General features: G+C 43.7%; 1 long non-coding RNA gene across 1 annotated transcript; it reads left to right on the top strand.

Moving 5' to 3' along the window:
* Positions 1-4965: 4965 nt before the first annotated feature.
* On the top strand, positions 4966-15708 carry LOC115096085. Its single transcript, XR_003857954.1, has 3 exons — positions 4966-5073; positions 15296-15388; positions 15617-15708. It is a non-coding gene; the product is annotated as an uncharacterized LOC115096085 (long non-coding RNA).
* Positions 15709-16377: the final 669 nt, after the last annotated feature.

Genomic DNA, 16377 nt, shown 5'->3' on the forward strand with positions numbered 1-16377 from the left:
GGCAGAGCGGTCGCAGCGATCTGCGACTGATGGATGCAACATTATTGTAAGCCACCTAGGTTTTTTTAGATGGTGCAAATTAGAAATACTTTTTAAAATAAACAAATACAAATTTTTTTCAGATCCACTGGGAAAACTTCTACTGATTTTCTAAGCAAACTTGAACCAGGATGAAGTCCTCCCAGCTCCAGTCCAACTACAACCTAGATTTATATAAGCCTCAAGCAGGAGTAAATTCAGTTGACTCTGAGAGCATATGAAAGGTGTACATGATGTATGGGTGTTTGTAGATGTACCCCTAGGAGGAGCAGAATGCATTAGCAGAGCAGCTAAGTCAGGAGATCCAAAACTTTTCATGGAAAGAACCACATAAGGAATGTTAAATCACAAAGAGGGCCAGGAGGTGGGCCTCAGAGTTTACTGAGTTGGTGGTAAGGGTCACATCAGTATGTCTGGCCCCTTTGGATGATTTCAAATGCTGGGAAAGGCAGGGGCAGGGTAACCAGATGTGTGACAGATAGAATGCCAGTAATACTATTTCTAGATTTCTTGGAAGTTGACAACTCTGTCTTCTGCTTTCCCCTTCCCCTGCATCTTCCTCCAGAGGTTCTACTCCCTTCCCTCATATCCCTCCTTTCCCTTCCCCAATGGTTGACTTCATTGACAGGGTTGCCCCAGGTTGGCCAGGACTGGGAAGGCTGTGGAGGCAACATTCACAACCCTCAGGTTTAGAAAAAGTTGTGGTTATTGCTCAAGGGTGGCACCTAGTGGCTAAATTCAGGATCCATGATTGCCAAGTTGCGGAAGGCATCATGGTGCATGGCCCCCAGCTGACTGATGATCACTGCACTGCCCAGACTACGTATGTAATGGAGGAAGAAAATTATACACTGGGGAAAAAACTCCCCAGGTAGTTGTAAATTAAGGCACATGGTACCAAATTCCAGCCCTGGTTCCACTTCAGCTGGAGGAAGCTGCTGGATTTTAAAAAAAAAAATGTAATTTTAAAGTGAGTGCTTAAATTTTGGTGTGTGATGAGACTTGCACACATGCTTTAAAATCTGAATGTGATTGGGGGGGGGGGGGGGGTGAAAGACTAATGTGCATGGACTAAGCGAGGGAGCTTGGGGTGATAGTGTCTGGGGATTTGAACATGGTGAAGCAATGTGACAATTCAATAGCTAAAGCCAGAAGAATGCGGGACTACATAGAGAGAGGAATAACCAGTAAGAAAAAGGAGGTGATGATGACCTTGTACAGGTCCTTGGTGAAGCCTCACCTGGAGTATTGTGTTCATGGCTGGAGCCCATATCTCAAAAAGGATAGAGGCAGAATGGAGGTGGTCCAGAGAAGGGTGGCAAAAATGGTGTGGGGTCTGTATCAGAAGACCTATGAGGAGAAGCTGAAGGATCTGAATATGTACACCCTGGAAGAAAGGAGGTGCAAGGGAGAAATGATACAGACCTTCAGATACCTGAAAGGTTTCAATGATGTATTGACTTCGAACATTTTCTGTTGGAAAGAAAACAATAGAACTAGGAGTCATGAAATGAAACTCCAGGGGGGATGACTCAGAACCAATATCAGAAAATATTTCTTCACGGAGAGGGTGGTGGATGCCTGGAATGCCCTTCTGGAGGAGATCGTGAAGAAGAAAACAGTCAAAAAATTCAAAGGGGCATGGGATAAATACCAGAGATGTGCATTCGTTTATCACGAATTAGGCAATTTCAACGAAATTGCCTAATTTGTCGTGGTTTGGGGGACACGAACCACAAAACGGATTTTCCCCGAACTTCAGAGAAAATTTGTTTTTCGGGTTAACGTGGGGGGAGGGGCACATTTATTTAAAAAAAAACCAACCACCCCAACCCTTCAAATTTACTGTATTACAACACCCCCCCCCCCACCATCCCGATCCCTCCCCAAGACTTACTAAAAGCCCTGGTGGTCCAGCGGGGTCCTGCGAGTGATCTCTCCCTCTGGGCCGGCAGGCTGTTGGGTCTGCTACGAATCAAAATGGCGCTGATGGCCCTTTGCCCTTACGATGTCACAGGGGCTACCAGTGCCATTGGTCGGCCCCTGTCACATGGTAGGAGCAATGGATGGCCGGCGCCATCTTGTGCTCCTACCATGTGACAGGGGCTGACCAATGGCACCGGTAGCCCCTGTGACATAGTAAGGGCAAAGGCTATCAGCGCCATTTTGAATACTGGCAGCCGATAGCCTGAGTGAAGGAGATCGCTCCAGGACCCCCGCTGAACCACCAGGGACTTTTGGCAAGTCTTGGGGGGGGGGGGGCCATCTTGTGCTCCTACCATGTGACAGGGGCTGACCAATGGCACCGGTAGCCCCTGTGACATCGTAAGGGCAAAGGACCATCGGCGCCATTTTTATTCATAGCAGGCCCGACAGCCCAGAGGGAGAGATCGCTCGCGGGACCCCGCTGGAATACCAGGGCTTTTAGTAAGTCTTGGGGAGGGATCGGGATGGTGGGGGGTTGTAATACAGTAAATTTGAAGGATTGGGGTGGGTTTTTTTCCGATTCAGATTTTTTTTTTTTTTTTTTAATTCATTTTTCCGGTTTCGGGTTCCAGCTTCATTTTTGCCAGAAAACAAGTTTTCCCACGAAGCGCCTGAACTGAAACCCGACCCTACCCAGAAAAATGAAGCTCATCTCTAATAAAAAATGAGATAAGCATGCAGGGAGTAACTTGCTAGTACGGCAGTTACTACACTTAGCAGAAGGCATGGAGATTACTATCCTTGACTAATATGCTTTGATGCTTTTAATGCATCTGCAACATTGTTCCATGCTTAAATGGCAGGGAGAAAAGAGGAAATGGATTCAAATGAATACAGAGGGCTCTGACTTTCATGGTCTGGGATACTGTTATGCAGACATAAGGGAAAAAGCACAGGACTGCTTCTACAGCCAAGTCCTAAAGGAAACGAAGAAAGCGTGCATGGGGGTAACTTGCTGGTGCAGCGGTTATTACCCTTAACCAATAAGCCTTGATACTTTTGACGCAATTCCAACATTGCTCTCTGCTTCAATGGCAGGGAAAAAGGGGAATTGGATTCAGAAAGCAACCAAAGAAGGCTCCAACTGATAAGCATGAGGGTAACCTGAACAGAGCAGCAGTTACTACCCTTAACAGAAGGCATGAGATTACAACCCTTAACCAATAAGCCTTCATGCTTTTGATACAACTGCAATATCGCTCTGTGCTTTGAAGGATGGGGATGGAAGGAAAGAAGAATTTGTATTCGGACACAACTAATACCAGTCATGACTTTTTTTTTACAGCCGGGGTACTGATGCAGACATTAAGAAAAAAAACTCAGAACTGCTTCTACAGCCAAGGCCATAAGCAAAGCACATCAAGAAAAACTGACTGATACATGGGGGTAACCTGCATGGCATGGCAGATACTACCATGGGAAGTTTGGTGGGTAGACTGAACGGACCAGTGGTCTTTTTTTGCCATCATTTCTATGTTTCTATGAAATACTGGCTCTCCTCTGATCATAGCCCTGTTGCTTTGAATTATTTTTATTACAATAAATACATTTCCCAAAGCCTCTTATTTGTGGTGCCTTGTGTGTTTTGATTCCACTTAGCAGGGACTGTCCCTTGTGTGTATTTGTAAAATGCTGCATACCTCAAATAGAGCTACAGAAATGCTAAGTGGTAGTATTGTTGCCACACCCCACCCAGAGAGTGCTGCAAGATCTGAGGTGAACATGTGCCAAACCACACTTTAACTGCATGATGGTGCTCTGTTTCCAAGTATTCTTATATTGAACGATAAGGGTTGTGGTATAATTATGAACACTTACAGTACAGACATTAAACTCATAATTAAAGAGGCATAGTCCATGAAGTATCACACTGAAATTGCAAAATAGATGAATAGAAAATCAAAACAGTATTTAACTGTCTTCATACCACTGAACATGCATTTTCAATGTTCTCACTTTGAGTTTGAGTTCAGCACCCACCATGCATTGTTCAACCCTCTGATCAGTCTTAATAATAAAACTTTTGTACTCCTAAACCCTGTTGTTCAAAATTCAGAGATGTGCAAAACACTGTGTGGGAGTAAATCGCTGTGGGACAGAGCTGAGAATAGGCCAGATATTTCCTGTGCAATATAAGAAAAGCTGCATGTGATATTCATGATGTGTCTCAGAAACTCTAAGTAGATGCCTTGGCACTATTCAGTTTGGGGTAGATTTTAAAAAGCATTTACTCGAGCAAAACTGGTTTTTGCTCGAGTAAATACACTTTACTCAAGTAAGTGGGCTTTTCAAAATTGCTACAATATATGCCATTGAATTGTCCATAGGATTTACTCAAGTAAGTGCACTTTACTCGAGTAAATAGCTTTTGAAAATTGTTACGATAGTATGTCACATTTACATGCGTAACTCCTTTGAAAATGACCCCCTATATTAGCACAATTGGATTAGAAATTCTTCTGGGTTTGACCGTTTTGTCCTCTGCTACCTGGGCTGAAGCAGGGGCTGTTCTATAATGCGGTAGGGTGAGGTGGCCACTTCAGGTGGCAGAATTTTGAGGCAGCAAAAATGCCCCTCTCAGAACGCTGCTGTGGCGTCTGCCTCACACTACCTGCCCCTGCCGCGGTTGCCTCACACTCATACCTGGGAGCTCTCTGGATCTGGCTCGGAGACTCCGGAATTCTGAATGAATTGCCGGGTTTCTGGGCCAACACCCAAAATCTTCGGGTGCCCTGTTGCAGAAAGCCGGAAGAGAAAGGGCCTGGAGCAGTGCACGCTCAAAGGAGGAGGAGCATCAGCACCCGAGCCCCTGGAAGAAAACGTGAAGCCCAGTGCTGCGCAGCAAGAAAGACGAGCGGGAGCGTCGCCCTACTCCGCTGGAAACAAGAAAACCGAAGACACAGGCGGAGGAGGAGCAACAGTGTCGGGCTGCGTGCCAAAAATAAAACAAGAGCAGAGCGGGCCGACACTACTGGAGGAGAAGGAAGTGGCGCGCATGTCCCACGAGCCTGGGGAAAGAGGAAGCTCCTGTGGCTAATGAGAATTGAGGTGAGAAGAGACAATGAGTGCATGTGTGTATGAAGGAGGGAGAGAAGTGAATGAGTGCATATGTGTTTATGCATGTATGGATGTGTGTGGAAAAGGGAGGGGGGTGTCACCATCTCATCACTCGCCTCAGGCAGCAGATTGCCATGAGCTGCCTCTGGGCTGAAGACACAGCAGAGGCAACATTGGAAGCCCCCAGGGAGAGGAAGTCAGTCATCAGGCGGCACCTGCTGGTGGGATTCAGGGCCCATGATCTCAGGGTTCTGGAAGGAGGCCTCGTGCACGGCCCCTGGCTGAGTATTGGCGCTGCAATGTCTGGACTACAATAAATTGGGAGGGGATCTAAAATAGGAAAAAAAAAAAATCCCTAGGTAGTTGCAAATGAAGGCTCATTGTACCAGGATCCCAGCCTTGGCTCTAACTGAGCTGGAGCAGGAGGAAACTGCTGGATCAGAACAAATAAACAAAAAAAAGAAGACCTCGGGCTATTTCAACAACTACATTTCTTTATTTGGAATTTGTTGCATCACAGAATGACTTCCTGGCTCTGTTTCAACCTGTGATAGCCATATGAGACCTATGCTCTGGAGAAAGCTGAAGCAGTTAATCCGATTAACCTCTTTGGCTTTTCCCAGTGCATATCAAGGAGATGTAAATATTGACCACAACTGCTTGAATTTGGCCCATGCGATGAAGTACAGTACAGTGTAATACTGAGAAATCTCCCCCCCAGGAACCAGGCTTTTTCTATTCATAGCATTTCTGAAAATAAGCCTAACAATTAGAACTGTAGCATATGGCTTTATTGGAACAAAGTTCAGGATGAGACGGGGGACAGGTCTTATTTTTGAAGCAGGAGGTTTAATCTTCCTTGCTTTGACTATGGCTGTAACATTTTTTTGTGCCCCAACGGGGCATTAATCCCCCTCCTCCCCCAAAGTTGGACTGCTGTCAGCTTGAGATTCAGATCCTACTTTTGATCTTAGCTAAAAAGAGGAGGAGACGTGATCGGTGCCGACTGCCAAGAATTAAGTGGGATATAATACGAGGCGGGTAACTGGCACTGGTTACTGAGCCGGTGTCACATATCAGGTCAAACCTTAAAGCTTTACCGTCACTTTCTGTAACATGCTATGAACGCTTATATGCTGGAAGAGTAATAAATAAACAATGATGATGATGATGATGGTCGTCATCATGGAATAAGCTGTTGTCACTTTTTTTTGTGACATCGTTCATGTAATAACAATGGTATGCGATAGACTGCACTTTTTTGAAACTTGAGATTGGGTGCCGTCATTTTATTAAAAAATGTACACAGTATTTTGAAGCGAATGTGTAATTATTATGTAAGCAGTGATAGTTAGGTGAGCATGTTTATGTAGAATGATGAGAATTGTTTGTGTTTAATGTTAGAATACATATAGGAGGTCGATTCTAAAAGCAATGCTGGCACTAAAATGCCAATATAAGAATGTATGTGGGTTGCATGCGAGCAATGTAGATTTTAAAAGCTGCAATTTATGTGCATATAAGCACATGCACGAGCAAAAAAGGGAGAGGGGGTGTCAGAAAGGGACAGGGCATGGGCGTACTGGGATGGGACCAACACTTACGTTTGTAACTCTGTATTTTAAAACTGGAGGCTGCAGTGTGAGGCAGATTGTTAGCCATGTAACTTTACTGCTGCTCTTGATGAGGAGAAAGTCTGGGGGGCGTGCAGGATGAAGAACCAGAGGGATCTGGATGACCTCAAGATTGACTGGGCAAACTGGTGGGCTGATTGGAAAAACTGGGAATGTCCCTCATGCAAGCATGTTTTAAAATCCACTTATGTACGCGCGTTAAAGCCGGAAAAGTCCCATGGAAGATACACAAAGCCGGTTTGCTCAAATAACCTCTAAAAATTAGGAGGATACTTATGTGCAGGAGGTATATTTTAAATCATATGCACACGTGCACAGATGATTTAAAATTCCAGCATATTTCTGCTCGCGTGCTGATACGTGCATGTATGGGCACACACACTCATTTTAAAATTAGCATGATAGTTTTTAGGAAGGGTACATTTCAAAAGCATTTCCACAAGTAAAACAGTGTTTTATGTGACGAAATGGCTTTTTTTTTTTTTTTAACGAAATTGCCTGACTAATATGTGGGAAAGCATATCACTTGTAAGTTTACCTGGACTGAATGGAAGCATTAGTGGGGGATGAAGTTGGGAAAAGATTTGCCCTTACATGCGAACTATAATGGACAATAAAAAATTTAAGAGCAAGTTGAAAACTTGGCTTTTCAAAAAACGCCTATGGAATATCAGAATCCTCCAGTTCACCATGAGCCAGATATTCAAATATGCTCTGAACAATACCCCCCCTTATCGTAACCCCCCTATAACCCAATTATGTTGTCCTTTATTTGATCTGTCTTTGCCTCTAAATGCTTACCTAGTTTTATTTGATCTGAACAATACCCCCCCTTATCGTAACCCCCCTATAACCCAATTATGTTGTCCTTTATTTGATCTGTCTTTGCCTCTAAATGCTTACCTAGTTTACTTCCTATATGGATGTATGGCTTCCACTGTATATCATCATTTATTTATGTGTCAATCATGTACACCGTTATGAACTAGTGATTTTCATATGGAATGACTGTATATAAAACACTTAAATAAATAAATAAGAGAAGGATTAGTGTCCCCCAGATCATTATTGTTCACATATTCTCTAACGTCATTGGCAAGTTGTGAGCAAAAGGCCTCATCTGCCACTAAAGTATCATTGAGTTTCCAATACCTTTTTCCGGTATCCGACACTGCAAATCTAATCAAATAGGGGCATGGTCTGATGATGTGATTAATCCGATCTCAGCATTAGAAATCTGATTAAGCATTACCTTGTCCACTATAAAAAAAAATCAATCCAGGAGTAGGGCTTGAATAAAATGAATTATTCTGTGCATGAGGGGAACGATGTCTCCAACCATAAATAATAACCCATCGCTTCATTAAGCGTTTAAGATGGGCCCTTTGCTTATTGGTATCTAAGCCGCACCCTCCCTCCCAAGTTGTCTAACTGTAGTATCAGAGTTACATTGAAATCCCCAACAACAATCAGATGACCCTCCCTTTCCGAATTCAAAAGCGCACCAATAGCATCAAAAAAAGGTGCTCTGCATGTATTAGGGTCGTACACATGTAGCAAAGAATACACTTCACCCCCAGCTTCAAATTTTACCAAAAGAAATCTACCATGTGGGTCTGCATGACTTATCTTAATTCAACATTCATAAATCTTACTAGCGGTACCCGGCCACGCGTTGCAGTGGCAGAGTCAGGTTCTTTACCCTCCCTCCCCCTTGCTCATTTACCTCAGTCACTCATCCTCCTCCCCCTTAGTCACTCACCCCCCCTTCCCTCCCCTGTCCCCACTCCAACTCTCTCCCCTCACACTCACTTCTCCCCTCATTCTCCCTCCCCTGACACTCACCTCCCCCCTCATTCTCCCTCCCCTCACTGTCACCTCCCCCCGCCTATTGCCTACCCTTCAGATCAGAAAACCTTTGTCTTTCTATTTCTGTGGGAACCCCCCACCCTCCTGCCCCCTCCCAAGACCTGGGAAATTAAAATTGTTGGTGCTACATGTGGTCTGTCCCTGGGCGTCTGTGCGCGTTTTGTAGCCAAATAGGGGAGTGCCCTATCAAATTTGCACTTCCAAATTTGTTTTGTGGTCTGGGGAGGGCTATTTTGGTGCGTTCCCGAGATCGTGCAAGTTTAGTATATGTATTTGTGTGTGAACCTCCCCCTTCCCCCAAAAAACAACCCTATGAGAAACGTTCTCTTAAACTAACCACCCCACACTCTCCTGTCCCCCCTTCCCCAGCCCTGCGAAAAACAGTAGCCCCCCCGCCCCCCCCAGAGTTGCTGAATGAATGAAACCTGTCCCCCCCCTCGTGACCCCTCCCCAAGATGTTCGCAATAAATTCGTTACTACCCCCTACCCTCCAGACCCCCCCGAGACCTGATAAAAATGTCAGTCGGTGGAGCGGGCGTTCAGGAGCGGTCCGGGAGCGATGTATTGGTGTTGGTCCGTCGGCTGCAAGCACTGAAACGGGTTCCGACAGCCCTTTGCCCTTACTATGTCAGTGGGGTGGAGCAATGGCAGCGCAGGTCCTCTGACATAGTAAGGGCAAAGGTCTGCCGGCTGCCAGTCCTGAAAATGGCGCCAAGGGGCCCTCGCCCTTACTATGTCACATGGGCTACTGCCGCCATTGATGTCCCCGAGTGGCATAGTAAGGGAAAGGGCCGTCGGCGCCATGTTGATTGCTGGCAGCCGACGGCCGTAGTGCAGGAGATGTGTCCCGGACCAGTCCTGGGCTCCCATTGGAGCCTCCCGGACTTCTGTCAGGTTTTGTGTGTGTTGTGAGGGCCTGGGAAGTAAATAAATTTGGCATGTGTGTGGGGGGGGGGGTGAGGAGGGTGGTTTTGTGTGTGTTGGGAGGCTGTGGGAAGTAAATAAATTTGGCATGTGTGTGGGGGGTGTGAGGAGGGTGGTTTTGTGTGTGTTGTGAGGGCCTGGGAAGTAAATAAATTTGGCATGTGTGTGGGGGGTGTGAGGAGGGTGGTTTTGTGTGTGTTGGGAGGCTGTGGGAAGTAAATCAATTTGGCATGTGTGTGGGGGGTGTGAGGAGGGTGGTGGGTGTATTTTATCTGTAAAGGAAATAGTTATCTTCCAGGGAAAAAAGTGCGCGAATGTGTTAAAATGGAAGTGAAACGTGGACCTGGACTGGCGAAATGATTAGTGTAGCGTGTGTTAGTGCAAGGTGTAACAGATGGTGCTTACGTCCAGCAGCTGTCGCTGTTTTCTCAAAAAAATTTTTAAACCTATTTTACCTGTCACAGGTGTGACATATCTGTAATGAAGGTTGTGTCCAAATTGTGTCCAAATTTGAAAGCAATCGGTTCAGTGGTTTCTGAGATTAGTGATTTTGTCCAAACTATTTAACATTTTTATTTATATAGATGAAATAGGATTCCCACTCCCACATATTTCTCAGATTTAGAGGTTGCTGCAAAGAAACGATTAGGGAAAGTAGGCCATGCTAAAAGGTGTTCACAGTATTGTTTAAGACGAGTTTCTTGCAGAAGCACAATGGAAACCCCCACATCCTGGATCTCAGAATGCAATCTGATCTCCTCCGAGATGAACAAATTAAAACACCCCCCCCCCACACATAATTAGTAAAAATCGACCACACAATCAAGTTTTGTATGCCAAAGAGCAGCTCCATGGGGGTCTTTCCAGGCTCCATTAACATCCAAGAAACCATAAAATAGGACTGTAAGGAATTATGAGTAACCCAGTTCATCATTTGCTACTGTCTTTGGAGGAAAAGGAGTCTCTCAAATGCCTTTTCAGGCTCTGACCTCCTTTCCCCACTCTTTCCCATTACGGGGTGTTCTCTCTCGGCATGGCTGTTGTATTTTTCTGGGCAGCTGCATTCTTGACCACTATGCCTGCATCGTGCAAAATGGCCTCCACTTTGTCAATGGCCTTCACTTTAGAAGTTGTGTCCCGGATAGTCATCGCTAAACCAAAGGGCAATAACCAGCAATAACGAATCCCCTCCTTATGCAATGCTGCAGTTATTTCCCTGAAGTCCATTCTTTTCCTGATGGTAACCAGGGAGAGATCTGCAAACACTGAAATAGTATGTGACTCCCAAAGCCACGACAGTTGCTTCTATGCCACAGCGAACACTCTCTCCTTAATAAAGAAACGGTGGAAGCAAATGATATCATTGCAGTGTTTGTTCCCCACCTTAGGGCCTAGCGTTCTAGGTGCCCTTTTGATTTCCACTACTGAATCTGCTATTGGTGACTCAGTCTCTATTTTGTCCCAGGAAAAAAGCACAGTCACTGCATCACCACTTGGAAATTGTTGTAATCATCAGACTCAGGTATTCCCCGGAAATGGAAATTTAATCTGCAATTTTGGTTCGCCAAATTCTCAATTTTAGCTTGAAGGCCCATATTATCTAAGATAGTTGGCAGCATTGCTTTTGTAATTTCCCAGTTTTTTCAGCTTGTGCTTCCAAGCTTACATCACAGTCATCAAGTCTCTACCCGATATCAGACATTTCTTCCTTCATATCAGCTATCATACAAACCAGTTCTTGCTTAGTATCTCGCATGTCTTTGTGTAAATCGCAAAACCGTTGCCGAAACTCATCTCTTGTAGGCAGATCATTCAGGTTCGCCACTGTTGCTCCATTACCCAGGTGGTCCTTCATAGCTGGCACAAAACGATCTGCAGCTTCCTCCACTCCTCCATGCCCCTCGGGGGTCTAAAGAGGCTTTAACATAAGAGAATTGCTTGAAATCAAGCCCTTTTTTCTTCAAAGCCATTGGCAGCTTGGAATCTATCAGTCTGATGTAAAAAATAGCTACAACTGTGAAGGATGGGCGGTGATTCTAATAATAAAGGCTTGGGGGAAACTGGAACTCAGATTCATGTGGCCATCTCATAAGAACATAAGAAATTTTCATACAGGGACAGACCAAGGGTCCATCAAGTCCAGTATCCTGTTTCCAACAGAGGCAAAACCAGGCCACAAAAACCTGGCAAGTACCCAAACACTAAGATCATCCATAAGAACATGCCATTGACTCAAGCAGTGCACTTAGTGGCAAAAGATAGATACTAAAAAGCATTACAGATAGACAACAGCCTTGTGGATCACCATAATGCAATGGGAGCCAATCTTGATTTAAGAACATAAGAACATGCCATACTGGGTCAGACCAAAGGTCCATCAAGCCCAGCATCCTGTTTCCAACAGTGGCCAATCCAGGCCATAAGAACCTGGCAAGTACCCAAAAACTAAGTCTATTCCATGCTACTGATGCCAGTAATATCAGATGCCATTCCCTAAGTCAACTTAATTAAAAGCAGTTAATGGACTTCACCTCCAAGAACTTATCCAAACCTTTTTAAAATCCAGCTACACTAACTGCACTAACCACATCCTCTGGCAACAAATTCCAGAGCTTAATTGTGCATTGAGTAAAAAAGAACTTTCTCCGATTAGTTTTAAATGTGCCACATGCTAACTTCATGGAGTGCCCCCTAATCTTTCTATTATCCGAAAGAGTAAATAACCGATTCACATCTACCCGGTTCTAGACCTCTCATAATTTTAAACACCTCTATCATATCCCCCCCTCAGCTGTCTCTTCTCCAAGCTGAAAAGTCCTAACCTCTTTAATCTTTCCTCATAGGGGAGGTGTTCCATTCCCCTTATCATTTTGGTAACCCTTCTCTGTACCTTCTCCATCACAATTATATCTTTTTTGAGATGTGGCGACCAGAATTGTACACAGTATTCAAGGGGCGGTCTCACAATTGACCGATACAGAGGCATTATGACATTTTCCATTTTTTTTTAACCATTCCCTTCCTAATAATTCCTAACATTGTTTGCTTTTTTGACTGCTGCAGAAACACTGAGACGACGATTTCAAAGTATTATCCACTATGATGCCTAGATCTCTTTCTTGGGTGGTAGCTCCTAATATGGAACCTAACATCTTGTAACTACAGCAAGGGTTATTTTTCCCTATATGCAACACCTTTTACTTGTCCACATTAAATGTCATCTGCCATTTGAATGCCCAATCTTCCAGACTCACAAGGTCCTCCTGCAATGTATCATAATCCGCTTGTGATTTAACTATTCTGAATAATTTTGTATCATCTGCAAATTTGATAACCTCACTCGTCGTATTCCTTTCCAGATCATTTATAAATGTATTGAAAAGCATTGATCCAAGTACAGATCCCTGAGGCACTCCACTGTTTACCCTTTTCCACTGAGAAAATTGACCATTTAATCCTACTCTCTGTTTCCTGCCTTTTAACCAGCTTGTAATCCATGAAAGGACATCGCCTCCTTTCTCATTCTGTGACGTCATCAGCCTCCAAGTAGTTCTGATTCTTCTTGATGTTTCAACAGCCTTTGATTCGGTATCTCATTCTATACTATTAACTAGGCTTACTGAAATTGGGGTTGAAGGAAAGGTAGCTGAATTTTTCTCTTCTTTTTTGAAGGATCAGTCTTATCAAGTAAAAGCTGTGTAAGAGGTCTAGAACGGGTAAATGTGAATTATAATATGATTAGGGGACACTCCATGAAGTTAGCATGTGGCACATTTAAAACTAATCAGAGAAAGTTCTTTTTCACTCAAAGCACAATTAACCTCTGGAAGTTGTTGCCAGAGGATGTGGTTAGTGCAGTTAGTGTAGCTGTGTTTAAAAAAGGATTGGATAAGTTCTTGGAGGAGAAGTCCATTACCTGCTATTAATTAAGTTGACTTAAAAAATAGCCTCTGCTATTACTAGCAACAGTAACATGGGATAGACTTAGTATTTGGGTACTTGCCAGATTCTTATGGCCTGGATTGGCCACTGTTGGAAACAGGATGCTGAGCTTGATGGACCCTTGGTCTGACCCAGTATGGTATGTTCTTATGTTCTTAAATCAAGATTGGCTCCCATTGCATTATGGTGATCCACAAGGCTGTTGTCTATCTGTAATGCTTTTTAGTATCTATCTTTTGCCACTAAGTGCACTGCTTGAGTCAATGGATGTTGTTATTCATTGTTATGCTGATGATCTACAGTTACTGTTTTCAGTAGCAGATTATTAGGAAGGGAGTTTGCAGTCAATTACCAACATTCTAAATTTAACCACCCAGTGGATGACTAAGAATAGTTTATTAGTAAATGTTAAAAACTGAATTAATTCATTTTGCCTGGGTGCAGGATATAAATACATCGATATCCTTACAAATTGGTGGATCAGATGTTACAGTGGTTGAGTCCATTCAAGACCTACAAGTTCTTCTGGATAGGGAATTCAATAGGCGATTACAGTTAGAAACTGTTGTCCAGAGAAGCTTTTTTAAATTAAGAAAATTGAGAACATTAGAACATAAGAAAATGCCATACTGGGTCAGACCAAGGGTCCATCAAGCCCAGCATCCTGTTTCCAACAGTGGCCAATCCAGGCCATAAGAACCTGGCAAGTACCCAAAAACTAAGTCTATTCCATGTAACCATTGCTAATGGCAGTGGCTATTCTCTAACGGGCGGATTTCAAAAGCCTTGCTCGCGCAAATCCGCCCGGATCCACGCAAGCAGGGCCCTGCGCGCTGGCGCACCCATCTTCCATAGGCCGCCGGCGCGCGCAGAGCCCCGGGACGCGCGCAGGTCCCGGGGTTTTTGGAAGGGGGCGTGCCGGGGGCGGGACCCGATGACGCTGCGCCTCGGGGACGGGGTGTGGCACCGGCCCAGGGGCGTGGTCCAGGCCTCCGGACCAGCCCCCGGGTCGGAGGACAGCGCGCCAGGCTGTATGTTTGAAATATTTGATTGAAAAGACTGATTTTAGATGTATTATGCAGGCATTTCTGGTATCTTATTTGGATTACTACAATGCCCTTGATATTGGCCTTCCGAAATGCCATTTGAGGGCATTGCAGATCCTAATGAAGGCGGCTGCACAGGTTATTGCCACCTCCCCTTTTTGTCTGCTCATATTTCGCCAGTTCTAATGCGGTTGCATTGGCTGCAGGTTAAATTTCAAGTTCATTTTAAGATTTTAACATTGGTCCATCGAATCCTTTACAGTGAATGCCCTGCATATATGAAATTTTTAGTACAGTTATATTGTCCTCAACGAAACCTGTGAACAGTAAATCTGCAATTGCTATCCATTCCTGGCAGTAAGGAGATGCATCTTAAGCAAACTTCTACGTGGGCCTTTTCGTAAATAGTTCCTAGCCTGTGGAATTCTATTCTTTTGGATTTGCACTTGATTAAAGATTACAATCTTTTAGGAAAAGACTTAAAAACTTATTAGTTTGAAAATGCTTTTAAATAATTGTTGTGAAGTTTATTTTGTTAATATTTTTTGACTGTTTTTGTAACTTGTGATCTGCTACGAACAACTTGTTTGGTAATGAATGTGGAAAACAAACATTTTGTAAATAAAAATAAATAAAATTAGTGCAAGTGAATGTATGCTATTCTCCTTTAAAAAAAATTCAAGACAGGGAATTTTTGATCATCATTTATTTCACCTAGCTAGCTAACCAGTTCATTTAGCTTATGGAAGATTTCCAGTGCCTGGGATTTAGCCTCTTTAATTGATTTTGTATTGCCAGGGAGCAGATCGTTGTGGAAGGAAGAACTGATACCCGCTGCCACTGCTACAGAGACCACAGCATTCAAGTGTCTACTTGAATGCAGGTCCTGAGGTAAGTGTGCATACCCACCCCACCCCACCCAGGACATAAAACACTAGACCTATCCAGGCTAGCACCATTTGCTATAAAGCAGCTCTCTTCCATTTTTTAGATGATCACCAGTTAAGCAATATGTATGTTTGAGCTATCATAACAGTGATATATTTGTGCAAATACATAAGATTTACAGATTTGGATTTGTTTTTAATATTATAGATGTTTGTTTATTGTTTTTTTCAGATTGTTGACCCCTGAGGCAGGTGGTGTTTTCTGCCGAAACATGGGCCTATGTCAGGTTATGTTTGGCCATGAGTAGTTGAACAATATCTTCATACACTTTTTTGTCTTGGATCGTAACATATTAAGATACGTTTTCAAAGTGAATATTTGTCACTAAGTGAGGAAAAGTTATCAATAAACAATACCAAAAGGCAGTTAAAAGAAAATCTTTTAAGAGAGAGAGGACAGATGTCCATGCAGAAGCTTGGACAAAAAAAAAGACTGAAAGGTTTATGAGACAGCGCACATGCGGGAATTCCTGCAGATGTTCAGTAGTAAAACTGGGTCTGTTTGGTGCCATCGGATGACATCACCCATATGTCATGGCTAATTCAGCCCTGCTTTCAATGGAGAATGTGTAGTCCTTCATTACTAGTTTCTGATACTGGCGGCTGATGCATTCATAATTGGGGAAAATTTGTAAATTAATTCTTGTAAATATTGTACAAGAAGTGGTAAATCTGATGACAGAGGCCTTATGAGCCATTCAAAGACTGTTCCATGGGTCTCAGCTGGTTTTAAACTTGAAGTTAATGTTCTACTGCTCTGAGATGGCAGTTCAAATGGAACTGCATCTCTAACAAGCTGTGGTTCATTACTTTTGAAAGATAGTTATCCTGAGGTCCATATTCAAAAGCATTTGGCCGGCTAATTCAGAAGTTAGCCAGCTAAATGAACATGTGGGCACTTATCCGGCTAATAAGATAACCGGTAGAATTTAG

This window comes from Rhinatrema bivittatum, chromosome 7 (genome assembly GCF_901001135.1).
Source record: "Rhinatrema bivittatum chromosome 7, aRhiBiv1.1, whole genome shotgun sequence".
In the NCBI taxonomy this organism is placed as follows: Eukaryota; Metazoa; Chordata; class Amphibia; order Gymnophiona; family Rhinatrematidae; genus Rhinatrema; species Rhinatrema bivittatum.